The 27,634-nt window shown below is 43.3% G+C and overlaps 1 protein-coding gene across 1 annotated transcript in view; it reads right to left on the bottom strand.

Moving 5' to 3' along the window:
• The window catches only part of ESR1 (estrogen receptor 1), a 371,393-nt gene extending 357,442 nt beyond the window's left edge, over positions 1-13,951 (bottom strand). Inside the window, exon 1 of the mRNA XM_037050835.1 lies at positions 13,876-13,951. The gene's annotated coding sequence lies outside the window, so the exon portion shown is untranslated. The remainder of the gene's footprint in view (positions 1-13,875) is intronic.
• Between the last annotated feature and the right edge of the window lie 13,683 nt (positions 13,952-27,634).

Here is a 27,634-nt window from a genome sequence, read left to right as displayed (position 1 = left end):
AGTCTCTTGTCCGGGCACTTGCACTGATGTCTGATGATCTTAGGTAGAAGGAACTATAACTTCAGCCCAGTAGAAAATCATGCATTATCTTTATAATGGAAAAAAGTCATTTGGTTATAATTAACATCCAAAGCAAGCATACTGGGGATAGTTGTTTTTTTTCCCCAATGGCAAAAAGTGATGTGGAATTTTGTATAAATCACCTTGACACATACAGTCTTAGAAAGATAATTCCAAAGGCCCAGTACTACATTATGGGAGAAGAGTTGCTAACCTACTTTGAAAGAGAATAACATTAATACCATGGCATTTGAAATGTTATGGAGAAACTGACCAAACAATATGGAGATATCATACATTATAAGAGGTATATTTTACTAAAGGAGGAATAACAGTCAATAAATGGATGTTCCCAAACCACATTGCAGCTAAACATATAAAACCAAAACCATTAGAAGTGTGAGACCTTGACTGATAAGAAGGCAATTATACTGGGAGAGGTTAATACATCTCTTTTAGAAGTGAATCAATACTACATCCAATGATCTGCATTGAATAGTGACATCGGGCCCTGACAGCTTTCAACTGGAGAATTTTTTTTATTTATCCACCAGCCATTTACAAAATTTGATTATAAACTTGACATAGAGAATATACTTACAAATTTTCAAAAGAAAAGAAAAATAATTTGATAATAATCCAATCAAATTTGAATAAAAAGATAAAATCTTTATTTGAAAATTAGCACATATATATACCTGACTAATCTTTACTATTGAAGAAATCAGTAGTGATACTCAAACTATCTTATGAAAGATAAGACTTATGAAAGAAACTGACTTAAATGAAGTTTTTTATATATATATCATAGATAAGTACATATAACATATAATTATAATGATGTCTATGTGTTTAATCATATCTATTATATAGATATTATCTACATAATTCTATCTACACATTCTATGTAATTATATTATACATGATAATAATTATATTGCTATAATTATAATTATACTATATACACCACAGTAAATATTATAATAAACATGTAATATAACTCAATTTCTTCAACTCCTTCCTCTCCACTTCAAAACGTGCCTCCTTCACCTAAACTTGCCTCTCATTTTTCTCACATGTCAGAGAAAGTTGCATACATTCATTCCTTCAACAAACATTGCCTTGAGCTCCTACCTGTGTCAGGAGGGAAGGAAGCTGACCACCAAACAGAAGAGGTCTGTGCCCTGAGGAAGCTCGTTTGCGAGTGGAGAGAGGCTGACAATGAACCGATAAGCAAGAAAACATCTAGCGGCGATCAATGCAACGCAGGAAAGCACACGTGGGTGATGGGACAGACTCTGGACGGCTGCTTTAGATCGGATGGTGGTGGGGAGGCTTCCACAGATTTAGAGTGAGAGCTGGCTGGTACAGGGGCTCTGTGGGAAGAGCGGGAGCAATTCACAGGTGAGAACTATCCCGGCAGGGCAGCGAAAGCGAAAACCGAGAAGTCTAAAAGGCAGTAGGAAGAATGGCAGGTGTTACATAGCTAGAGAGGCAGATAGGCAGCCAGTTCGTTGGGGCTCTGGCGGCCCGGGGAGAGAGCCTAGATTGCATTCCAATTGCAAAGCGATGCCACTGTCCTTCCCTCCGGGAATAAGCTCCCCCCTCCGTTCAGTCCCATATTCCCTGGCCTGAATCTAAATTTACTTCCAACAAACCCTCTTCTGCATCTTTCATTTCTTCCCTCTCCCATGTGTCCCTCCCCTGAAATTTAAAGATTTCCCATTAATCAAAAGAAATATACTTCCCTGGCTTCTGCTACTCATTCCAACCAGTCCCACTTATCCTAGTCTTCACTGAACTTCTTTAAAAGCATCCTAATGATAGCAAACACATGTACTGTTCATTACACGCCATGCTGTTCTGAGAACTTTACATTTTACTAACTCATTTAATCCTTACAACAACCCTATCAGGTGGTTACTATCATTATCTCCATTTTACAGATGAAGAAACCGAGGGAAAAGCAGTCAATATTTTGTCCAAGGTCACCCAGCTAGCAAATGGCAACGCCAAGATTCCAACCCAAACACTGGAGTGCCAGAGGCTTCTTCGCAGTCTAGACTTGGTGCCAAGGGGCTCCTCTCTCTTTGGAATCAGACTTATGCCTCCCTGGGTTCCTCAAGCAATTTTCTCAACCGTATCATTGCCCTTTCTTCCTCCACTTTCCGCTGCCTGTCTGTAGGTTTGATGTTGTTGAATGCCTTCTCCATGGCGGGCCTCCCTCCTCCTGTGGGTCCTCTGCAGGGCACATTGAACCCCTCTCCTCCCTCCCCCTGACCTGCCCCTATTTCCCAAATCGGCGCCCTCATCTAGAGCTCATCACTTCCTCACTGGTCCTGCTGGGTCCAGGCTTCCCAACTCCCAGGTGCTCCCCTACCGCTGCCATGAATCTCTCTCTGAAGCCCAGCTGTATGTAGCCCGCACCCTGCCCAGATGTCTGCTGTGGTTCCACATTTCCTACAAAACAAAGTCCAAATGCTTTTACGCTGACCACCGCTGCCTTCCTAAGTGAGTTTTCCACGGGACAGCTTCATGCCACCTGCTGCTGCCGAACTGACCTCTCCCTGTTCCTGTCAGTGCCAGGTACTCTTCCACTCTCCTTGCTCTTCCCTCCGCCTGAGATGCCACTTCCGATCTCCAAACGCCCAAATTCTGCCATTCTTAAAGTCCAAGCTCGAATACCACTTTTCTAATGATGCAGCAAGAAGTAATCTTGCTTTCTTCTTAACTCCTTAACACATAAGAAAACCAAGGCAGAAGGCCTGGCCAGACGTGGACTACCCATCTCATTCCACTTAACATCTTCCTTGCTGTTTCTGCCTTTCCTCCGCAACCAGATTTCTTGGTTGTTAAGGTCTGATTTGTCTTTTTAACTCTTAGCACTTTCCCCAAGAATCCATTCAATTATATTTGCCAGCCCTGGCTGGCGTGGACTGAGCACCAGCCTGTGAACTGAAAGGTCGCCAGTTCAAATCTCAGTCAGGGCACATGCCTGGGTTGTGGGCCAGGTCCCCAGGTTGGGGCTTGCGAGAGGCAACTGACTAATGTTCCTCCTGCACAGAGATGTTTCTCTCCCTCCCCCTAAAAATAAATAAATAAAATGTTTTTTAAAAATAATAAAAATATTTGCTGATTAAATGAGTACATTCAAGGTCTGTCAGGAAGAAGTCCAGCCATTGTTAACATAACGAGACTGGTTTGCACAACATGGATGTAGCCTGGCAGCCTAGGAGCGTGGACTGGAACGCTCATACGTGAACAAAGACAACTTCACTGTACTAGTCAGGGGAGCAGTAGACTCTGTTGAGTGAGTATGTGCACTGTGTGGCCACTGCATTAAAAATAACTGTGTGAACACAATAACGAATCTGCATAAAATTTTGGGTTGAGCTTGAACATTCCTTTACAGAAATTTTTCAGATGATTCAGAAGGCCATGGTTATGGGCAACCGGTGATTGGCAGCTTCATCACAACAACATGCCCACTCATGTATCACATCTCCTGCAGAGTTTTTGGCAAAACATCAAATCACCCAGGTGACTCAGGCCCCCTACAGCCCAGATTTGGTGCCCTGGGACTTCCAGCTTTTCCCAAAACTAACATCACCTTTGAAAGGGAAAAGATTTCAGACCATTGATGAGATTCAGGAAAATATGATGGGGCAGCTGATGGTGATTGGGAGACTGTGTGAGGTCCCAACATGCCTGTCATCATTGTCCTATGTACAATGTTTCTTATGTCTTGTATCTTCTTCAATAAATGTCTCTATTTTTCATATTACATGGCTGGATACCTTCTGGACAGACCTCATACATGCCACAATATATACATATAGACCTAATTTATTACTGTCTCATTTCTGGATCATTCTTCCTCATCACTCTGAAAGATCAGGCTTGTCTCTGAAACAACTTTGTAGTGATCTTGCCATGGCTCCTCAATTTATCGTATATCTTCATGTCCATGATAGATGGATGGGCAACTCCATCTTTCCAAAGAAATGGCTTTTTGCTCTCTTCCCACCGCCATGCCCTACCATAATGCCTTGGTCAATCCAAGATCCTTTATAAACATTCTCCTAAGCAGTCAAAGTTTGCATGGCAAGCTCGTGGGGGTCATTACAGATGCCATCTCTATCTTCTTGGGTTAAATTATCTCTGGCATCAGGCAGGAAGACCGTGCTGGGGTGGGGCCTCATGTACCAATCTGGCCAGCTGGCCACAGCACAGATGAGGACCCTGCAGTCAATATGCCTAAAGCGACAGACTTGCCCAAGCACTAGGCTGTCAACAAATATTCAATCATTTCTGACGGGCAGCCATCACTGTGCTGGGCCACTGTGATTTATACACAAAAAAGGCCCTTAATGAAGTTGACTGTCTAGTGGAAGAGGAAGCTAACAAAAAGCAATCTTGGTGAAGTGTCAGCAAGTGTTCTGATATATAAAGTACTGGTTTCTATGGGAACACACAGCTTCCCTTTGGGAGTGAAGGAGGTTGTAAGGAAGTGAGAAGAAATGATTCAGCAAAAAGGAAGGAGGAAAGTTCTAGCTAGCTAGTGAGATCTTAGTCAGGGATCAACTCTATACATTTCTGCCTTTCTCACTGTTTCTGACTCTAGATCTATTTTCTACTTTCTAATTATCCTCTGATTCTAAATTCCTATGATATCCTCACTACTCTTTCATCTTCCCGCCCCTCTTCCCTTCCTCCCTTTCCCGTTTCCTGCCTCTCCCTCTAGCCCCTCCCACCCAGCTCACCTGATGGCCTCCATCTGTTTTCCTGAGCACTTAACAGCCCTTACACAAAGACTCAAACAAACTTTGCTGAGTTCAGGTACACTGAGGTCAGTAACCGAGCCTTCTTTCCCCAGCATGTGCATTCCGTCATACCACAAACACTCTCTGCAAACCCTCCGTGTCCTGGGCAAGTGGAGACCTGAGGGGGGGGTGGGGGTGTAAAAATCAGCCAGGTGAAGGAAGGCCTGCTTCGCAGAGACGTGCTTCTGGCTGCGGAAACAGATGTGCGAAGGCCAGGAACACCAACACTTTCAGGGAACTGAGGGATCACAGAACTAAATCAGGGATAAGGCTGCAGTAGGCCTGGCAAGATTAGCGGTGCTCAGATGGGGGAGCCAAGCAGTCCAGGAGTGGTGGGTATTTTTGACAAATTCATCGAGTAGGACCCTGGGACTGCTTCCACAGGAGAATGGACACATGCAGTTTTCCACAGAGAAACAGTTGGGACTATTAACCAAAGAATCCCCATGAAAGGATGAGCTGGATACCTTCTGGACAGACTTCATACATGCCACAATATATACATATAGACCTAATTTATCACCATTTCATTTCTGGGTCATTCTAAAGGACACCAGCTCCCTCTGCACCACCATGCTACTTCTCTTCATCCCTTCTAATGTCTGAACAAAGAAAGGGCCTGTATCGGGATCCTTTGGACATGAGACTTTTTTTAAAATATCTCCAAACCTAAGCTTTAATTCTTTTCAATGTACTTATTCTTCCTTACTACAGCTTTAAATCAATTTCAGAATGCCAGTTACTTATGGCAGACACATTTCAACAATTTTCTATGAAGAGCCCAAAGAAAGACACTGAAATTAGCCAATTTCTTCTGATCACTATAGTTGTGCTAATGGAATTTTTTTTCAATGATTTCTTAGTTTTCCAATGCAATTCTTTAGACACTGACAAAGTAAGATGTAATTTTTAAGTGATACAAGAAAATATAGAAGGAAATAACTGTCCAAGAGATTTAAGAAAATTGAAATAAAATAACTAAAATGATTTGAGAACTAGAATGGTATAAAATCCTGTCTCTATCTCTTTGGAGTAATAATTTGTGATAATGTCTCTATATCCCTAAAAGAGACTATGGATAAGAATAAAATCATTTCGTGTATGCCATTCTGCTTGCAGAAAATGTGATAAAACATTTTGTTAGTAGTCTGAGGTGATTTAGAAATCATTCATTTTTGAAGTACTTGAAACCTTAAAGTCTTGGCATGGAAAAAGGGAGGGAAGATATATCTTTTAAAAGAAGGCTACATAGGATGGTGCTGGCCTGGAGGGATGGCTAGTGGGGCTAGTCACCTCCCCGCCTGTGACCCGTGCGCTGCCACGCCCTTGCCAGACCTCTCACCTTTCGTGAGGACACCCGTAAGAATAGGGAAGCACTAGTTCAATGTTTGCCCAAATCAAAGTTCACCCTAAATATAAAACAGACTGGTACTATCTACTGCCACTAAGCTCAGGGTGGTCTGAGAGGGGAGTGGGAAGAGGAAACCACAGCCAGGAGCAAACATCCACGAAGAAGAGAGCGTCAGACACACCAGACAGCGGTCACGACCTGGTGCTCCCGCCAGGCAAGAATTTGCTCAGGTCTGGTCACCCACCTCTGGAGTCCTGCACTTCCAAGCTCATTCTCCAAAGGCATTGTCTCTTTAAAACAAAATGTCTAAGGCCAGTTTAATGATGAAATTAACAATGATTTATATGTCTTGACAGACACTTCTAAGAACCAAATGACTTTAAAAGATCAGTGGAGTGGTTGATGCTTGGGTTCAAGTCCAACTCCCTGTTCCCCTGCTATTTCTCTGACCCACCCCGCCTTGTTTTCTTATTTAATGGAGGGGGCTCCCAGCCAGGAAAATGAGAGCATAAAAATAACTGCGCTGGACACAGCTGTAAGCCAGAAAGAACATTAATTCTGCTAATTCTAAACAACCTCCCCCAACAAATGAGATTTGGAGTGTTCTCAAAGCTTGATTTGATCTTTATCACTGCTCTTTCTATTCATAATGATAATAGTGCTACCAAAAATATTTTCAATGCTAGAAGTTCAGAGCCATTAGACCGGGCATGTTTTCTACCGAGTCTACAACTGAAGACAGGAGTTTGGAAAATACTTAATACTTTGTAAACCCAAACTCATCATCATAGTAAAATGATTGTGTATTATCTCCTTTTTTCCCCCTGAGATCATTTTAAAGACAATTCACAGTCTTCCTTTCCTAGTTCCTTCTCAAATCAGAAGATGGAAAGTTTTATCAGATGTGTTTTTAAAAAAAAGAGTTAAAGGCAAAAAAAAAACCAGACACATCGCCTATTAGTTTTTTTAAAAAAAAGAGTTAAAAGCAAAAAAACCCCAGATACATCACTTATTAGTTTTTTTTAAAAAAGAATTAAAGGCAAAAAAAACCCAGACACATCACTTATTAGTTTTCACTTAATTAGTTTTCAGCAACAACACCAACTTGTCTTTCTTACACCAAGTGTAAAAAAGCAAAAACAGAACTTTACACACAGAATGGAGAAGTTTTGCATAATGTTTTCTAAAACTCTAAGAGAACGGTGCAGTTTGGGTTGAGAAAAACAATTCTGCTGTGTTTGTCAGGTGCTGTGTACTTGAACTTGCCTGGGCGTTCAATCGCTGACCTTTATCAGATGGGCTGGAGAGAGGGGACTTTGGCAGGTCGCATCATCAAAGGCAAATCTGTGCCTGGTATTTTTCTGCCTAAAGAAAAATTATCTTCTCCTAGTATCTAAAGTTTCATCCTTATCATAACCTAATACATTTTAATAGTTATTTCTTTAGTAATAGTTTTTCAACAGTCTACTGGGTTAATAGCAGATCATTTAGGAACTTTGTCAATTTCAGTGTGGCTTAAGTTTTCTAAATGAACATACTTAAAAATATGGTGCTGGCGTCCCTGTTTATTTGCTCTTACAGAAGGCTGACCTGCTCCTAGTGATCCCCATAAGCCGTGTTCCCTTCCATCTGGTGGCAAAGTAAGTTCTCAGCATGTCCTACAACCTAAATATGGTTTTCTATGGAGACTCTTTTCCCTCACTTCTAGGTCACCATTTCCATCCTTTGTTTTTACTTTACATTATGGTTACTGTTAGTCACTCAGCAAGAATGTGACTTAACTGTGTGGCATCAGAGGGCACCAAAGGGCAGTGAAGAAACTGCTAAAATGCATCTGGGGTCCTTTACAGAGAGGAAAAGTGCTGAGGCAGAAAAAGCCAGCGCCCACCACGCCAAACAGCCCACGCCAAACAGCAGGGCCGTGGGGGAAATCCCCACACACCATGTTCTCTTCTGAGTGCATTCATTTCACCTTTAGGTTCCCTCTTCTTTCCTAGGCTTTTTTCTTTGCTACCTGGAAGAACCAGGTTCGTGCTTCAGATCATGGCCGTAAAACAAATACAATCACAACCTCCATTATGTATTGTTCTTGGGTCGTTCCCCCGCAGTTCCCTGCAGAAGGCTTTTTGAGCCAACCAGGTTACCACCTCATTGAATATAAAACTGTACTCTTTGGAGCCACGGTTAGCACCTCCCCTGGTTGTGGGCACACAGTGAAAGCCCTACCAGGCAATGAATGGAACTGAACAAAGAAGGAAAACACACCTCATTCTCCTGTCAGTCATGAATAACCCAAAGAAACTGCACGAATGCTTCAAGTATTAGGAGCAATGAAGGTGAGAAAATGAAACCAAAGGCGCCAAGCCTTCTGAGGGAACTAAACCTGAGTCTTCACCAGTGGCGTTTTTACTCGCTGTGCTAAGCCAAGCGCTGACAAGGGCTATGGTCCAGAAAGCTCGTTCAGTCACAGCTGAAGGACAGATCTCGCACTGAAAGTGAGGAGTTCGCAGATACGACTGGGATTTTGAAGTACCTGACCCATGGGAAGATCTACAAGCCCTTCATTCATTCATTAAGTGATTAATTTCTAAGCCAACTCCTTCCTGTGGTGGAGACACAATTTTTGACACCATGTGCCTCAGGCGCTGTGTGCAACACTCTCTTTCTGTTATAAATAATTGAACAATCCCAAAAAACAAAAACAAACAAACAAAAATCCTGAGGCTCACATAGGTGGGAAAATGTATCCAAGAGCACACAGCCAAATCCCACCTTACCAGAGGGCCAGGCCAAAGCCTCCGTTCATACCTGAGAATCGCAACACGTAGGAAGCATAGGAGACTTAGCCACCGTGACAGTGGATCTCGGGTCACAGCATTCCTAGAACCAGGTCTTGTGAGTCAACTTCCCATCATATAGACTAAACAATGACTTCATTTACTAGCTGCACAAAAGTGTAATGAGAATTTTTTTCAGAGAAACATAGGAATGTTTCGCATTTTTCTTATAAACAAGCCCTTCATTTTCCAAATACATACTAAGAACTTCAGAAACTATTCTTCAAAAACTAATTTTGAGCAGAAACTAGAAGGTGATGCATCTGTTCCTCATTTCTCTCTTCTGCCTGCGCCCTGGGGCTGAGGGCTTCTTCCCAGAAGGAGAAGCAGCACCTCCAAGCGTGGCCTCCTGCTCCAGCTCACCTGGCCGCTACCACGGGCCTGGAGTCGTCCCCGCCCTTAATGCCATCACCCACGATGATGGGCTGAGGCAGACGTGAGGGATAAGGAAGGAGGGAAAATTGGTGTCAGGAGTCCCGGGAGACATGGCTCAAGACCCAGACAGGCCTGGGTTTGCAGCCTATTCGTTCATTTCCCAACTATTGCCTGGAACAATTTATTCAACCTCTGCCCGCCCCGCCAGCCCACCACCACAGTTTGAAGTGGCGCTCACGCCAAAGGTTGGTAGGAAGATGAAACAATCAGTTCTCAGTAAGTACTAACGACGATTATTACTGCCCAGACCTGGAAGGAAAACTCTGTTGTTGCCTATAAACTGTATGCTGACAGAAGAAATGGAGAACGAGATGGTGAGACTTTGAGTACTTTGACAGGTGGCAGAACTAATAACCTCCCTGTGCACACCGGCCAGGCCAGAATGATTGTTACAATGTTACAATAATTCCACACCGGATGTTAAATAACCACTGAACAGAGTCTGTGGACTACCCCCCACCCCCAACTGCCTTAGCCCTTCTGGCACAATGCCACTTCCGGCCTCTCTCCACTTAACAGGCAAAACGTGAGCTCCTGGCAGGGTGATAGGCGAGTCTCAGGCGAGATGCCCAGGAAGGACCTGCTCATGTGCCACTGGTCGGCATTCCTTCTAATGAGGTTGGCTCCCCTACCATACAGGCTGTGCCCATAACTGTTTGGAATACTTGTTTGTGTTGGAAAAGCACTCCATGCCATTCAGTAGTCCTTCAGTACCAAAATGAAGGCCGTGATATTGGACCAAGGTAAGTACTTTCAGAACTTTTGGAATACGCACTTATTCCTCCCATCACTGGAGACAGCCCCTCACCAGAAGACTTGGAGGATGCTGCCTCAACTCCAGCCTCCCCTTCCTGCTCATCCGGACCCCTGTTTGGAGGCATGGGGTACCTTCTTTCTTTCTACCCTAAACCCCCAATACACACTTCAAAATAGAAACAATGCTAAGCTGCGAAATCTTTGTGAGGAAATCTAACAAAGTTGGACTTTTCCCCATGATATCTATGTTAAGTTTTCTTAAATATCAAATATTGAACTACTTTATAGTATTATTTTTATCCCCTCCCCTTCTTTTAGTGACTATGGCACCAGCTCTTATAAAGTGATATCGGTATTGATCAGATTTAACTTCACATTAGAATCAAGTAGGCAGCTTTTATACAAAGTACTGATGGTCACTGGTTTGATTCCCAGTCAGGGCACATGTCTGGGTTGTGGTTTGATCTCCAGTCAGAAAACACACAGGAGGCAGCCAATCAATGTTTCTCTCTCACATCAGTTATTTCTCTCCCTGTGCTCTCCCTCCCTTCTCCTTTCTCTAAAAGTCAAAAAGAAAAATTAAGAAAATTCAAAATACTGATGCTTAGGCCCAAACCCTTATCAATCAAACTAGAATGACTGGGGCTGGAGCCTGAGCCTCAGGTATATGTTTTAAAGGTCCTCAAAATGATTTAATGGGCAGCTAAGCAGTAAAACCACTGTCCTACAAACCTCCGAAGTTATTCAGAAATGAGGCAGAATATTGGGACTTGCCAATGTGCACACGTGTGTGTGCTATACCCCTCTCAGTGGTACTAACAAAGATTTATTGTGAGTGAAATACATCCAAAAGAGTCTACATCACATATACATTTTTTTTATTACAGTAGGGAAAATGACACCCAAAATCCAGGCTATCAAAACAACTGGAACGTTCCCAAATATACAATGCCTATTTTGTGTTCTCCATTTTGGTGCCCTCACTTCTCCCTGGCCAGATCCCAAGATTCTGCTTCTTCCCCTTCTTTAGAGACTCTCTATGGTTTCTTTCATAGATGCACGTACCCGTAAGCAAAGTAGTGTTTCCTTCTGCCTGTTGTCAGTTTTTATGACTGAATTCCTACTGGGTATATTCTTCTAGGACTTGCTACCTTTTTTGCTCAAAATTACGTATCTTTCACTTAATCCTCACAACAACCCCATAAGTAAGGTTTTGAAGATGAGGAAACTGAGACTTGAGGAGCAAATCGTTTGACCAGAGCCACATTCTAACAGGGGCAAAAGAGGAGTCAGCACATAGTCTGTCCATCTTAAAGCTTAGCCACTGGACTTCTGCCAAAATGGAGGCATAGGTGGAAACACTGTGCCTTCTCCCACAACCAAGTTAAAAAACATCAAAGTTTTAGTAAACAAGAACGCAGCCAAAACACAGAAAACTGAACTATACGGAAGTCTAACAACAACAAACTGTTCAACCAGACTGGTAAGAGGGGCGGAGCCAGCAGCGGAGCAGGGTCGGGCAGGAAAGATCTCCCGACCCAGGTGCGCGGGCAGCGGCTGGCAGATCCCAGGCATGGGGTAGCAGCGAGCAGACCCAGTGAGGGTGCAAGGTGGCAGGCTGACCATGGTCACACATTCGTGCGCAGATAAACCAGCGAAGGAGCAAGCAGTGAGACAGACCACGCAGGCCCCAGCGGTGGGAAGCAGCAGAGGGGACCACCATTGCCCCTCTTTGACCCCGCCCCCACATACAGCGTCACAACCCAGTGACTGAGTTGCCCCGCCTTGGTGAACACCTAAGGCTCCACTCCTCATACAGTCCTCATACATAACAGGCTCAAACAGACCAAAATATGGCTCAAGAACTCAAAGCCCCAGAGCCAATAACTCTAAGTGACCAAGAAATACCCAACCTATCAGATGCACAGTTCAAAATACTGGTGATCAGGATGCTCACAGAACTGATTGATCTTAGTCACAAATTAGAGGAACAAATGAAGGCTAAACTAATTGAAATGAAGGGAAACGTACAGGAAACCAATAGTGATGGAAAGGAAACTGGGACTCAGATCAAGGGAGTGGACCAGAAGGAAGGAAAAAGGACCAAACAGAAAAATATGGAGAATAAGAATTCAGAAGAATGAGGAGAGGCTTAGGAACCTCCAGGACATCTTTAAACATTCCAACATGCGAATTATAGGGGTACCAGAAGGGGAAGAGGAACAGCCACAAGTAGAAAACGTATTTGAACAAATAATAAAGGAGAACTTCCCCAATCTGGCAAAGAAAATAGACTTCCAGGAAATCCAGGAAGCTCAGAGAGTCCCAAAGAAGCTGGACCCAAGAAGGAACACACCAAGGCACATCATAATTACATTAGCCAAGATTAAAATGAAGGAGAGAATCCTTGAAGCAGCAAGAGATAAGGGGACAGTTACCTACAAAGGAGTACCCATCAGACTGTCAGCGGATTTCTCAAAAGAGACCTTACAGGCAAGAAGGGGCTGGAAAGAAGTATTCCAAGTCATGAAATCCAAAGACCTACAGCCAAGATTGCTCTATCCAGCAAAGCTTTCCTTTAGAATGGAAGGGCAGATAAAGTGCTTCTCAGATAAGATCAAATTCAAGGAGTTCATCATCACCAAGCCCTTATTATATGAAATGTTAAAGGGACTTATCTAAGTGAAAAAAACAGAAGACAAAAAATATGAACAGTGAAAGGACAGCAAACTCACCGTTATTAACAACCACACCTAAGACAAAAGCAAACCAAGAGGACAGCTAGATCAGGAGTGGAATCATAGAAATGAAGATCACATGGAGGGTTAGCAACAGGGGAGTGGGAGGAAGAGAAGTGGGGAAAAGGCACAGAAAATAAGTAGCATAGACAGTAGGTAGAAAATAGATAGGGGGGAGGGCAAGAATAGTAGGGGAAATATAGAATCTAAAGAACTTGAGACACGTGGTGATAAACTAAAGGGAGGGATGGTGGGGGAGGGGGTGTGCAGGGTGGAGGGGAATGAAGGGGGGAAATAGAACACTGTCATGGCATAATCAATAAAATATATTTTTAAAAAATAAAAAAAATTTATAAAAGCTTAGCCACTGATCTGTACCAACTAACAAGTGTACAAACCTGTAAAGAATATGAGAACTAAAGTCACTGGATAACAAAGCTGAGAGTTCAAGACTACAAACTATACTATTTCATCACGCCTGAGCTATCCTGTGTTCACCAAAGTTACCAAAGTCTTATGCAGAGTTTATCAGGAATTTTACATTTTACTCTGGAATGAGTACATTGTTTATTTCACCTACCACATGAGTATTCAGAACTGATGTTTATTCTAATTTCTCTGAAATTGTCAAACTCTAACGTGCTAAACTGATGACCATACAAATATGTCTATTATAAGGTAGATACATTACTTATGGATAAGTCCTAGCAATTCTGGTTGGTTTGGTTTCTACCATATTAAATAATGATAAGTCTTTCACACAACCAACAGTGAGTAATAATGCGAGGCTTGGTCTGATTACATCTTTTCCTAGCAACTACAACATTAAATTATCTGAGGTAAATTTAAGAAAGTAAAAAAAAAATAAAACTTACCTTCTTTGAGAGCTAGAGAATATACTTCCTAATCAAATGGGTTGGAAGCAGATTCTGAAAATACTTAAAGCTACATGTTCATTTATCTGACTGACCAAAACCTTAGAATCTACCAAAATAAAATCTATTAACCAAATATTTTTTTTGGAACAAAGCTAACACCATTTGTTTAGGCATTGATAGCATAGCTGCAAGAGTCGTTTCCACTTTCAAATAATTTTGTTTAAAGAAAGCATAGAACACCTGTCTCAAAAACCGCCAGTAATTTTTCCAAAAGACGGCAAATACGGTATTCACGGTGAAGGTTGATGCTGACCCTTCATTACTGGTGTTCACAGTAGATGCACCATAAACAGTGAAAATGTGGATGGTGAGTAACAACCTTGCCTTCTGGACCTTAGAGCTAAAAAACTCTATTAGAAAAGAGGTCCTGCAAAATACTGATTATAATGGAAACAGGTTAGCATTCTTAAAACATAAAGAGCTCTTAAAAATCTATTTTGAAAATGGGACATGTATCTAGAGAAACTAGCCACAGATTTGTAAAAAGCAAAATGCTTATGGCCAATAAACATAATTTTTAAAAATTTCAATCCCAGTCGTAACCAAAGAATTACAAAATTTTAAAACTGTAAGCCACCAGCTATAAAGGAATATCTATGATGCTGACGACACAGGCAATAAATACTCCGGACGCTGCCGATGGAACTATAAATTGCTAAGACTTTCCTAGACAGCAATTGGGCATCAGGAAAATTCTCTATCGAAGTCAGAAGCCTTGTGCTCACGATTCTCCAACACTTTATTTCAGCAAAGAAAGTCAATAACTTGATTACAGGCAAGACTATAGACTTTGGAATCAGACTGACCACGTTGGAGACCAGTCTTCATTGCCCGCTGGAATGCAGAACTTACACAACTTCCCTGACTTCCTCCCACTGCTGTTTCTGGCCTTCAGAGCAAAAGGCAATATTATTATTTTGTGGATTATTTGGAGTATGAAGTGAGACTTTCTGCAATGCCCCGAAAACTGTGTCAGGCACAAAGCAGATATTCACTAAACTTTCAACTGTGCATCAGGCAACTCAAAGAAGAAGAAGACATCGGGAATATAGTCAATAATATTGTAACAACTATGTGTGGTGCCAGGTGGGTGCTGAAAATGATGGGGGCAGCGCTTTGTAAAGTATAGGATTTTCTAACCACAATGCTGTTCACCTGAAACTAATACAAAATAATATTGAATGTAAACTGTAATTGAAAAATAAGTTTAGAACAGAAGAAAAAAGAAAAAGAGGAAAGAGAAGAAGAAAAGGAAGAATGAAAAGAAAATGTGCTCCTTCCTCTTGCATAAAGACAGAACTTAGGATGCTTTAATTTCCATATCACTTTACATACATTAACTCATGCATATGAGTTAATATACGTGGATACATATCTATTCACCATAGATACATGAAACAGAGCATGTGTTCTTTCCTCCTGCAGTACCAAGGAGAAACTGAGGCACCGTGCTGACTTAGGGGCAGAGGCAGGCCCAGAACCCAAGTTCTGACCCAGCCTCTATAATTTCCGGTGCCTGGTCCACAGGTTTTAGAACATTTCTCAATGACGCCTACAGCTGTCCGCATCAGAAAGATCTCCCTCCCACACCAGAAGTCAGGCTACGACTGCCACTGGCATTACCACGTGAACAATCTCTTTGCCTGTGTGTACAAAAGAAATAGTTCTATATGTGCATTCCAGTAATAGGCACTAAAACTGTCCCCTGGTCTAGTTATAAAATTAAGGCAGCTATACACAAAATATTTCAGATTGCCTTCCCTAACAGACAGAGCTGCGACGACACTCCACAGGGACTGCCTATGGTGTGTCACGTCGTGCTGGGCAGCGTCTGCTACGAAATCCACACAGGCATGTGATTGTGGACAGGGTCGGGCCAGCACAAAATCTGACTTCTCAGTGCTCCTCTGTCAGAGAAAAGATGGCCTCGCAAAAAGATTGCGTCTCCATGTTCTGTTTTCGTGATCAACAATATTCCACTTGGGGAAGGAAGAGCAAATAAGTCTAGAAAACACATCATTGCAACGAAAGAGACCTACACATGCTACCATGGAATAATAGCTAAGCCTCATCACAATTTCAATAATACAATGAAGTGCCTAGGATGAATTTATCAAAATGTTTAATCTATAAATGGAAGTGCAATTCAAGATAGTCTCATAAAGCATTAGATTTTAAGAAACATTTAAAATTTTTCTTTCATCTACCACCCCCATTTTTAGTGTATGCCAAAGACAACAGCAGCCGTCCAACTGTTTGCTGGGTTAGTTACAGGCTTGGCTCGCCTCGTTAGTTCCCTGCACCTGTCATCACGTGGGTGTGTCAGAGAGGGTGGCAAACGGTGCCAACTGTAGTTGGACATGAAGGGGCCACGGGCAAGAGACGCACTCGGAATGCAGAAGCACTCTGACCCACGGTGACTTTTCGCCCTGTGAACTTACGGCAGGCTTTCAAACACTTGGTACCACCCCCATTTTTAGATCCGAAGATCAGAGACATTAAAGAGCTTTCCAATGTAACATAGGCATGAAACAGAACAATGGTGGGAAGATTCAAGATCTGGAATCTGGCATTAGAGGTGTGTCTCCACATAATCTTTTTTTGTGTTATTTAATAACCTATACTTTAGCTACAACAATTTATATCTTGGCACTTTGAGGAAAACTAGTCCTACTGTTTTCTCATAGTACAATGGCATAATGATTAAAAAGTAAAAAGAATGCCAACATCTTAGATTGTAATGAAAATAAACTAAAATGTCCTTCATATTAAAAAATACTGTGTAAACTGTAAATATCTGTGTAAATATTGGGTACTAGTGAGGGACTTTGAGGGACAGAAATTTCTTACTGTTTTCTCAAACTGCTGGATTCCACCCAGAGTTCCTAAATGGCCAGTACGGTCTTATTCATCAGCACATCCTCAGAACCTGCCACAGGGCCTGGCGGACAGAAGGCAGACAACAAATATTGGGTAAATTGATATGTTATGGTTAGAAATCACGTCACCAGAATGCAACAGAGGAGAGCATGTTCCCATTATTCACATTAACGGATAATTGGGAAGATTTTTCTTTTGCTCTCAAGGAACATCTCTATTTGCACTAGCAAGGTTGTTGAACGAGGTAGAAGACAAACAATACCGTGGGCTGAGGCACCTTTTCCCAGCTCTACCTCCCAAAAAACAAGAAGGAAAAAAGGTAAGATCCACATAGTCACATATATTTATAAACTGATATCAGTTCTCAGTGGTGGGATTGGGTAAAAAGAAAACAAGAGACAAAGGACTCGGGGACGTGGACAACAGCGTGGTGGCTGCAGGGGGCACTGGGGTGGGTAGGGGTGGAAAAGGTATGAGGGGATAAATGGTAGTGAGAAAAAAACAAAAGAAAAAAGAAAACAAAGGGTTAATTTTAAAATCGTTGACCAATCATACTTAAAGTTTTTCTTTGGAAGACAACTATAATTGAACAATAAAATGATTTTTTAAAAAAAGAACAGCGACATAAGCATAGTCTTTATAGTTCTTGCATTTTTCCTGTCCTCACACTGCAGCACCGCCCGGCGCCACGACGCCCCTCCCCCAACCCTGCAAAGTTAGCCTCGGAGTAGCCCCTCCACCTGCTGCCCCACCGTCTGGGACTCAGTGGAAACTCAGCCCCCCGGGAAAGCCGGAAAGCCGTCTGCACCGCAGCGTCTGGAAGCTGTGCACGTGCAGTGCCCACTCCCACTCCACCCCCCTCCACTCCCAGCCCCCACCCCAGCCCGCAGAGGGAAAGATGGTCACTGGGAGGGCAGGAACCCCTGGTGATTCATCCCCTGAAAGTTGGCCCTGCTGCTGAAATGCTGAGGGTGAGACAGCAGATGCCACAGGGACTGCTGGAGGTGACAGGCTCGTCACTGGCCAGCTCATCATGGGCTGAGCTTCACCAACAAATCCTACAAAAAGTACGTCGACGGTAACACAAAGTTAATCAAAGGAAGACTTAAAGACACGGAACCAGCGAGAGTGAAGCCCTGATGAGCAGAGCTGTGGAACAGAGCAAGAACGTGCACTGGTGGGACTAAGATTTACACAAATAGGCGGCACCTACCCGTGCTGGGCCCAGTTCAAGTTCCTTACATTCACTAACTCACTCAGTTGACACGGTATTGTAAGGTAAATACTATTATTAACTCCATTCCGCAAAGAAGAGCCTGGGGCAGGCCAGGTAGTCGATTTGCTGGTCAATGGTGGGGCTGAGATTCGGCTTACAAGCTTTCCAGCTCCAGAAAATGTGCTCTGAGCCACTGTAAACAACCCCAGTAATTTAACAAATAACAACAAATGTGAATTCAGGCAGCAGTAAGATGCCTTGACTCAATAATGGTTTTATTTATGAATGGTTTCAAAATATTACATTAACAACTTTGGCTAACAGCTAGCTTTAGGTTAACAGAATGTCATCATAACTGGGTACTGCTCTTCCTCATCCATAGCACCTAAAGATTTAAACCAATGAACTGATATCACCTAGAGTTTCTCTATATTTATTCTGATTTACATTTACTTGTAGCAGAGGCTTTAAAATTTTTGTGTAGGCCATCCAAAATAAAACATCAAATTTTTGAAAGGAGAATGAAAAGATGATAATTACAAAGATTTTTAAAAGAGCAGGCTAGGTTATAAACTTGGCAACAAGAAAAGTGAACCCTACACCATATGTTTGAACTTCCATAAAATACATATTATGAATATTGGTATAAGAATAAATGAACTTAAATATACTACTAACCGTAGAATAAATTAGGAGGTTAATCAAAGTCTGTCTCCTAAGAAAAGCACCGGATCTGGATATTTTTACTGGATCTGGATAAATTCTATAAAACTTTCAAGTAATAGGTACTATTACTTGTATGTATTTTATACCTATAAACAGACATCTCCCAACCAGGGGCCAGGCAACTGCAGCATGTGCTGGCCCAGCACCTGCTTTTGTTAATAAAGTTTTATTGGAACACAGTCATACCCAGTCATTTGCATGCAGGCTATGGCTACTTTACTGCTACAAAGGCAGAGCCGAGTGCTTGTGAGAGGACTAAAATACGATGTGACCCTTCACTGAAAATTTGTCCTAAAGGAAGGAAATCCAACCGGTCAATAAGCATTGGCGGTGGCCAGGAAAATGCACCACTCCTTCCGCTGTGGAGCACATGACTGACAGTTGTCCTGGCTGCCACAGTTGAATCCACTGCCCTGTTCACACTGAGGCCACAGTGGGCTGCCACAAGCCAGTGACTAAGCAAGGCAGGGCTACTAGGCTCAGGATTGCTGCCAGGTGACAGCACAGGACTCCTGGGATGGGAGGCTTTCACTAGAGGGCTCCACCTGGGCCAGGCCGTGGTGTTTGTTGTAGTCTGAGAGTCTCCCAGCCTGCTGGCATCCTTCTCCCCCTCCCCCATGGGGTTAGACTCAAATGGGGGTCCGACAGCTCCCGCCACATCAAGTGCTCTCTCCCCTGCTCTCCTCACCAGCATCTGCCCTAATCAACCTCCAAAACACATCTTGGTTTCTGCCTCTCAGCAGACCCGCACTACTGCAGCTGCCCCTGACAATTCCTACATCGGAGAAATGCGAGATAAAACAGCCGCAGGCTGCTACTCACTCAGATTAGCAGAATTGCTAGATTTGACCAAATCAGCTCTTGGTAATGTGGGGAAATGGATAGTCTCATACTCGTCGGCAAATATATTGGTTCAGTCACGTAAGGAAGCAACTTGAGACGTACACGTTAACCCAGCCATCCTGCCTCTCTGTAACTGTCCCAGAGAAATACTTGAAATATGTACAATGATGCTTAAATAAGGTGTGTCATGCAGCATTGTTTGTGATTATGAAAAACCGAGGCTGTCCCACAGTGTGGTTAAATAAGGTAGGAAATGCCTGTGTTACAGGATCCCAGGCAGCACGCCCTTGGAGGGGAGCTCAATCCAGCTGTAGTGGAAGATCTCCAACACACTCTACTAGGTGATACAAAGCAAGATGCAGAGCAATACACACTACGCAATACCATTTATGTTTAAAATATACCCCAAAACCTGTCTCTCCCCCTTCCTCCCCCCTCCCTCCACACACACACAGACAAACACTTACAGACACACACACACTGAAATACATTCATCAACTGTTATCAGTTATCAGCACTTGTATCTGGGTGGAGGAATGGAATTAGGAATGGTGAAGAAAATTTTACCTTTGCCTGATTTTTGTTACTACTCACCAGGAGAATCTATTCATAGATTATTTTTACAAATACATACATAAACTCAAGTGTTAAAGGTTCTCCTTTCCTCCTTTCTTTCTATGGGCCATGGGACAATATCGGAGGCTCCATAAACACAGCACATAATGACATGTGTTATGTGTGTGGGATCGAGAACCGCCTTTACCAATCCGGACGGCAAAGCTATCACATTATCAGGGAGCTCTGCTTCCACTAACTCAACAGAAAAACACTGCGTGGTTATCAAAGAAGGATCCACAGAACGTCCATTTCCAGTAAAGTTTCTAATACTTAAGGACTAATTCAGGACAGATAGATGGATAGACAGATAGATAGAATGAAAAATATACACATATATTCAATAACCCACATGTATCAAAATATACATCCCACTATTGTTTGTCATTTGCCGTCAGTGTGTCCCAGACGAAGCCTCAGATGGAAAAACCTGCTGTATATTCGAAGCAGGTTTTATTTATTCTTTTTGTAAAGATTTTATTTATTTATCTCTAGAGGGGAAGGGAAGGAGAGAGGAAGAGAAATATCAATGTATGGTTGCCTCTCATGCGTCCCCTGCTGGGAACTGACCTGCAACCCAGGCATGTGCCCTGACTGGGAATTGAAGCAAGTTTTATTTGCAAAGGGGGCTGACGGGTCACGAGGAGCTGTGAGAAGCAGCTGTTACTCTTAGACTGTGATAAGTGCCTCTGTCCTTGAGACTCGTAACCAGATCATGCATTTTGTAGAGACCAAGCCTGGAACCAGTGAACTACCCAGCATAGGCTGGCTCTTTCCCATGTCAGCAGCTTCACCTTCGTGGGCCTCACTCACTCACCATGAGATAACTTATTTGCCCATCCATAGTAGTTATTTATCTGCTCCTGATGTTGCCTCACAGAAGCCATTTAACACTGCACAAGACGCACGAGATCAATTCCTCTGCAAAAACATCAATAACTCGAACAGTTAACTCCTTGTCACCTTTAGCTCTCGCTTCCGTATTGGCCATGGAGTAAACTGTGGAGCAGGATTTAGTAATCACATCAGCAACAGCATCTTCTCTGGGGTTTTATGCTTCTTGCTAGCAAACCAAGAGATCACTGGTTGTTATGAATCATTCTGAATGCCAGGAGTTGGGGTGGCAGAGTCCTGCAGGGGCTTCGTGTCACATTATAAGGACTAGTGAGTCACTGCAGCCTGGCCATGTGGAAGGGAAGTGCCCAAACTTTGTCCCTCCCCCACTCCTACCCTGCCAACAGTCAGAATGTGTCTGTGCCACAGGGAGCCATACGTGCAAGTGTTCTTGGCCCAAGGCCCACCACAAAATAGAGGATGAATATCGGGGGCGGGGGGGAAACACTAGCCCAGGGCACCCAGTACCAAGGCAAGGCGCACTCCAGCCTCCTAGCACCTCAGTCTTATTCGAATTGCACCTCCGAATTCCTGGGGTCTGCTGCCTCCATCCCGAGGACTGGCATTCCTCCCCGGGCTTGGGCAGACACAACCTTGTTATTGCTGCTGCATCGGGTCTGTCAGTTTACTTAACATGGTAATGACTAACATCTGCTGAGTCCCTAGCACATGCCAGGCACTTTTCACCTGTATTCTTACTGAATTCTCACAACCAGCCCTCTGAGACAGGCAATCCTCTGGGTTCCCTTTTACTGCTAAGGGTAAGAAAGAGCTTTCCCAAGATCACACAGCTTGAACTGTCAATCAGGGCTCAGAGCTGACTCTTGGATTTCAAAGCTCAAGCTCTTTCTTAACCACTGTGTAATAGGGTCTCCACCTGTGTTCCTGCCCCAAGCTGGTCACCAAATAGCATTTAAGACTGTTGCTGACAAATCTGATTCCATGGAAACTTTAGAATATACTTGTTAGAATACATTCATTCACACATTTATTTATTCAAGAAACATTTACTGAAAGTCTGCGATGTCTCATCACAGATGTAACGAAGAACTCAGGCATCAGGAAGATGTTGTGTCTCAGGAACTCACAGGCCAGCAGAGGAAACACACCCACGACCACCGTACAGTGAAACGGAAGCAAAGCAACGGAAATGCACTGACCAGTTCCTCTTCCCCCCGATTCTCCCTCTTCCTCGGCCTTCGTTAGATTACTGTTCTCTGAAAGTTTTCATAACTACGTTCTTGCAGCTAACAAATAATTTGTATTATATCCTCTCCGCATAAAACTATCAGATTGGTTTTAGAACCAACAATTTACCAATGCTTTGCCAAGAATTTGATCATGAAAGCTAATACATTTTTATTGGTTCTTAATTTTTTTATTTTTTATTTATACAATGCTAAAATAAATTTAAATCTTTCAAAGATGCTTACCTTACAAAAATCTGTCCTGGGAGAAAATATTTGCAAAACACATATCTAATAAAGGACTACTATCCAATATACAAAGAACACATTAAGTCAACAATAAGAAAACAAACAACCTAATTTTTTTTAAATGGGCAAAAGATCTGAACAGAACCCCCCCCTCAAAAAACCATACAGATGTCAAATAAGCATAGAAAAAGATTCCCCCATGATAAGTCATTGGGGAATTACAAATTAAGACAACAAAGAGAGGCCACTACACAGCCAATGGCCAGGAGGTGGAACACAGGCGACACTGAACACTGACAAGGATGTGAAACGACCAGAACGCTCAGACATTGCTGGTAGGGCTGTAAAGGGCACGGACCCTTTGGAAGACAGTTTGCTGTTTCTTAAACGAAAACCTAAACATACTCTCACCATGTGATCTAGCAACCTTGCTCCTTGGTATTTACCCAAAGGAGGTGAAAACGTGTCCACACAAAAACCTGCACACAGATGTTTACAGCATCGTTACTCATAACTGCCAACACATGGGTGCAACCGATGTGTCCTACAAGCAGGTGACAGATACACTGTGGCCCATCCAGGCAATGGAAGATTATTCAGAGCCAAAAAGAGCTATGGAGCCAACAAAAGACATGGTGGAATCTTAAACGGACAGGACTAAATGAAAGAAGTCAATCAGGAAAAACTGTATACTGTCTGGTTCCAACACTATGCCGTTCTGGTAAAAGCCAAACTGTGGAGACAGTTAGAAAAGATTGGCAGTTTTCAAGGGCTGAGAGGAGAGATGTATGAGCAAAGCACAGAGGACTTTCAGGGCAATGGAACTACTCTGTAAGACACTACGATGATGGGTACACGTCATTATACATTTGGCAACACTCACAGAGGGTACAACACGAAAAGCGACCTCAATGTTAAGTGTGGACTCTGGTGGCCATAGCGTGTACATGCAGGTTCACCAGCTGGAAGAAACGTAGCATTCTGGTGTGGGGGTCTGACAGTGGGGGAGGCTATGCCTGGGAGGGCAGGGAGGGTATGTGGGAAATCCCTGTGCCTTTTCACACAGTCTTGCTGCTCTAATAGATAAATCTATTTTTTAAAAGGACTGCTTATTCAGAATTGATTTTTTTTATTTATTCTATCCGAGTTGTGAATTAAATGTATTTTCCCCTGAGAATTTATAATCCTTTCCAACATCCAAACCCCTCAATTCATATAATCTAATGCATCAAGTACAAAGCAGTTCGGGAGAGGGAAGCAGAGCCATTCAGACATGGTAGTTGTGTGCCGCATGTACTTAAGTCGGCCCAGGTAGCAAGGATAAGTCTTGCTACATCTATTCAGCAGCCACAGTGCAAACAGGCTCATAGCCCATGAAATACCATTAGTCAACTTCTAAAGCTCTTTTAATAACTCGAGTCCTTACTCTATTCTTCTTACTAACCACATGTTTTGGGAAAACGCCATTAGGGTGCAACTGGAACTCACATTTTCCAAAAAAAACCAGATGTTTCTGAAATTATAAATTGTCTTATTTTTCTGTTGTAAACACTGGCTTTGTTGGCAAATGGGAATGTGAGTTGCAATTATTGTGGCAAGGCAGTTGGCCTGCCTGTGGGGTGTTCTCGTATTTCTACAGGCTGACAGCCACAGGGCTAGCTTTCCCATCAGGCCGGAGTCCTGGCGACGCCCTAGGCACCTGCTGATGGGCCTCCTGGCGACAGGACAGGGGCCCCTGATGCAGATGTGCTACTTCGAACTCCGAAAACGCCTCTCTTCCCCACAGCTGTCCACTAGGCAGCAGGAGTGTGTCATCAGTGCTGTGTGTTTATTACTACAGCTTTGGTAAAAGGTTGTGTTTTACCAAGTTGTGCAGACAGCGCAGAAGGTGTTTCAATCACCTATTGCTGCATAGCCAACCATCGCTCAACTCAGTGGCTTAAAATAACACTAATTCACTGTTCCTCGGGATTCTTTGAGTTTTGTGGGCAGTCCTCCCATTTATTGCTGGAGTTGCCCATCTGGTTGGTTTTGGCTGAAATATTGGCTCAGGGTTGGGTTCAGCTGGAGCCCTGGGATGGTAGGGACTTCCTCTGCATGTGGTCCTAAGCTCTCTGCCCCAGAACACCAGCCAGGTCTACTCTTTCTTGCATGGTACCTGGGCTCTGAGAAGGCAAGCCCCAGCGCACACGTACTCATCAAACCTCTGCTTACATCACGTCTGCTCGCGTCCCATTGTCCAAAGCAAGTCACACAGCCAAGCCCAGGGTCATTGTGGAGCAGGGAAGAATTGTCCGAGGACATCCACAACAGTATTTGACTGCAGTGATTTACTCGAGGAACAAAGGCATTAAATATGAAACCATGGCAAGTGAGCACATTAAGGGCCTGATGTTAATAATAAGTGGAATATACTGACAATTATGATGCACCATGCATTGGCCTAAACATCCCATACTTCTTATTTCACTTAACCCTCCTACCAACTCCAGAATACTGATAACATCATGAATCCTCACGTCATAGATGGGAGAACTGATGCCCAGAGATGGAGGCAAATAGTAGAGACGGGTCCAGATGAGAGTCCAGTGAGTACAGCTCCCAAGTCCACGCTCTTCGTCCATGTGATCAGACTGCTAAACAAAGGGTATGAGAGGTCCACACTGCAGTGACAGTGGCATGTCTTCAAAAATTAACCTTCAACATGAAACTGAAGTAGGTCATCCTAATTCCCAAACCAGTGAGTCAGAGTGGGCTCCTGCCAACAGAGACATCGGCCTGAGCGACGGCTACTCTCCTTGTCCAGTTCACCTAGCCATCCAAGTGACTGGCTATACCCGTGCCCAGGGTCTGTGCCCACCACAGGGCATGCGCTGCCCAGGCATCCACATTCAGGGCCTCCGTGGAGGAGGCTGGAGAGCCCAGGAGGACCAGCACTGGTTAGCCCACCAGCAGTGCAACCCAACAGCGGCACCTGACTACCTCAGCCTGTTCCTTCAGCTCTAAAGTAAGGCCAATCACAGTGCCTGCCCGTGAGGGCCTGGGGAAGGACAAACCAGATAAAGCTTCCAAAGGGCTCTGCGCACTGTCTGGTACTAAATGGTAACTATTGTTATGAAGATTAAGTGCTTTTCAGACCTTCTTTGGGAATTGATCAGCTCTCTGCAAAGGGATTTCATTGTTTTCAGGGAGGGCCTTCTAAGGACCAATAGCAGAACAGTGCCCACTGTGTTGGCTTACTTACTGAGAAACAATCAAAGAAAAGTTTAAAATCAGCTATTTGACTTGGCCTGGGAAAAGGAAAAAAAGCAATGTAATTCTCTAAGGCACATGAACCATGTCCTCCAAAGCCGTATATTATATACCCTGCCGGGTTCTGTGTCAGCTCAACCTCCAGACTGAGGGCGATGCAGCCCAGGTGCCTGGGCAAGGACTCGCACAGAAGTGTGCTCTTGCCAACTGAACACACTACTCCATTCCACGTCTCTTTGCTAAAAGAGGGAAAAGTTCAAAAGTAAATACTGAATTCAAAGTCAAACATTCAAAGAGACAAAGACATGGAAGATGTCTTTTCCACGTGTTTTAGAGGCCTCACTGTCATGACTTCACTACAGCCGCACACAACTCAAGCCCCCAGCACAGGACCGGCTATGGAGTTAATGAAAAGGAGATGCCCGGGGGGAAACTTTTCTTTTGTTACTTACAAATTCTTCTAGATCCTTTAAATACTATCATGGGCAAAAAAAAGTCATGACAGATATGAAACTGAACTAATGCCCACAGATAAGCTTCCCAATCTAAGCTTTTAGATAAGGTCCTATGAAGAGAGTGGCTTAGGTGTGACTTTGGAGACTTAGCCACCACGGGCAACTTAAGTACCCATTAGAATGTCTCTTTTAATGAGGTACAAAAATTCCAGTCTTCCTAATAAAAGTCTGTTGGGGGTATTTTTTCACTTATACTCACCTTGAACATCCAGTGCGAGCAATGGAAGTCTCCTGTTACAGTAGGAAAAGCAAGCGCCATGAATCTGCCGGACCCAGTGCGGACTCCCCACCCTCCCTCTCGTCAGTTTAGCAACCCTGGGTGAGCCCCTTTTGATCGTTTGTAACCTTTCTTTCCCCTCCTCAGTAAAAAATGAGAATCACAGTCCTCCTGGGGGAATTGTGAGGACTGTGTGAGTTATTGTAGATGGAAATGCTTGGAACGCCATTTGGCACAGAATAAGCAGCTGTTAAATGTTTATTCATTCTGCCTCCCCAACAGGCTTTTCTTTTTTAAAACCAATTACCTTCAAATCTCTGCCACATTAGAAAAAAGTCCTTATTGAAAGGCCTCAATGATTGGCCAACACACACAAAAAAAATAAGCTTTTACTTAAAAGCACTACATTAAGGGATTACGTTCTTTACAAACCTTCATGGTGAAATCAACAATGGCTTTCCAGACATGGAACAGGTGAACTAATCACACTTCGTATTCAATACATACGGTCACGCTCTCAGAACAAATTAGTCTTTGCACCCACGTGCACAACCAGGAACTTAGCTAAAGCCAACTAACTTATTTTAGGACTACAGCAGCGGATCCACACAGGCATTTGTCATCAAGGTGGCCTTTGAGCTCAACCCACCCTGTACGAAAATTACACGGTACCAATCCCCCTTTGTCCCATTTTTCCCAGGTGAGTGTCAACAGGGTCATTAGCACACTGTCACTTACAAAAGGAAAAACTGTTGTTTCAAGGACTGAAACTGGCACTCCTAATTCACAGTCCTCTACACAATACACCATATTACTGAGTCCCTTATGGGAGCAGACCCAAATCCTTTTTGTTAATTCGGGTGCTGGGGAAGGAAGAGCATAGTAAGGTGGATGTGGTGGAATGGTACCCAACATCCATTTTTCCCTTCTCGGAGTACAGTGTCTTCTTCAAACTGCCAGTTGCCATCCATTAGTCATAAAATCAACATAGTGGGTCAAGGCCAACATTTCCTGATGGAGTGGAGGGGCCTAGAGTAAAACAGACTTGCACAGCACAGACTAGACAAGAAGCCATCAGGAGGCATCACATTGTCTTCTAAAT

This window comes from Sturnira hondurensis, unplaced genomic scaffold (genome assembly GCF_014824575.4).
Source record: "Sturnira hondurensis isolate 20B ecotype Veracruz unplaced genomic scaffold, ASM1482457v3 Scaffold0000167, whole genome shotgun sequence".
NCBI lineage: Eukaryota > Metazoa > Chordata > Mammalia > Chiroptera > Phyllostomidae > Sturnira > Sturnira hondurensis.
The sequence above is the reverse complement of the archived record's forward strand: the minus strand, read 5'-3'. Positions and strand labels throughout refer to the sequence as shown.